At 45.7% G+C, this 959-nt stretch overlaps 1 non-coding gene across 1 annotated transcript; it reads left to right on the top strand.

The window, feature by feature from the left end:
* The first annotated feature begins 207 nt into the window (after window positions 1–207).
* Window positions 208–340, top strand: LOC114213423 (small nucleolar RNA SNORA70). The gene has a single exon (XR_003610209.1). It is a non-coding gene; the product is annotated as a small nucleolar RNA SNORA70 (small nucleolar RNA).
* The last annotated feature ends 619 nt before the right edge of the window (window positions 341–959 follow it).

Here is a 959-nt window from a genome sequence, read left to right on the forward strand (position 1 = left end):
ATGACCTGAGCCAAACCAAGAGTCAGATGCTTAACCAACTGAATCATCCAGGTGCCCCTACAATAGTTTTTTATAACCCTGCTTATACACAGTAAACAATTGATGTGGGCAGGAGAGTTTGACTGGATCCATGTTCTTAAGTAGGGGAGAAGAACTGCATACAGGAAGGAACTGACTTTGGATAGGAGTATAAAATCGTTCATCTATCTGCAGCCAATTAAGCCGAATGTGCTCTTTCCCCATGGGGCCCAGTGTGCAATGGCTGCAAACAGTACCCTCCTTGGTAGTATATGCAGCCTGTTGCCTGTATGAGTTGCCTTAAGGGACCTTGGAGACAGGGACATTCATGTCTGACCTCATGCTATCCACAATCTAGGCCCCAGACAGGTATGCAGGTGCCTGTGGAAAGCCTCAGGACACAGTGACCAGGGCCCACATCGGCCAGGTCATCATGTCCATCTGTACCAACCTGCAGAACATGTGATTGAGCTACCGAGAAGCATGTGACTGAGACTCTAGGCAGGGCCAAGTTCAAGGTCCCTGGCCGCAGGCAGGAAGATCCACATCTTCAAGAAGTGTGGTTTTACTGGGTTTATTGTGAATGGATTTAAAGACATGGTGGCTGAAAAGCACATCCCAGGTGGCCATGGGGTCAAATACATCACTAATGGTGGCCCTCTGAACACACAGCATGCCCTGCACTCGTGAGAACTTCGGCACTGCCCTCTCCTTATTCATACCCATCAATAATCCTACTTCCTATTCAAAAATAATAGATGATAGATAAATGGTAGACAGAGTTCATCTAGTGGAAAGCCAGAAGCCAGAATACATGGATGCAAATGCTGATGAGATGTAGTTGAATGAGTGTGTGTGAGAAATACCACTTATGCTAAGAGACAACATCAAGATACATAAGTTATCTGTGCTTCATTTTTCCAACTTAATATGAGACTGAT

This window comes from Eumetopias jubatus, unplaced genomic scaffold, assembly GCF_037043125.1.
Source record: "Eumetopias jubatus isolate StellerSeaLion01/CBP00866 unplaced genomic scaffold, mEumJub1_p1.0 scaffold_4, whole genome shotgun sequence".
Taxonomy (NCBI): Eukaryota; Metazoa; Chordata; class Mammalia; order Carnivora; family Otariidae; genus Eumetopias; species Eumetopias jubatus.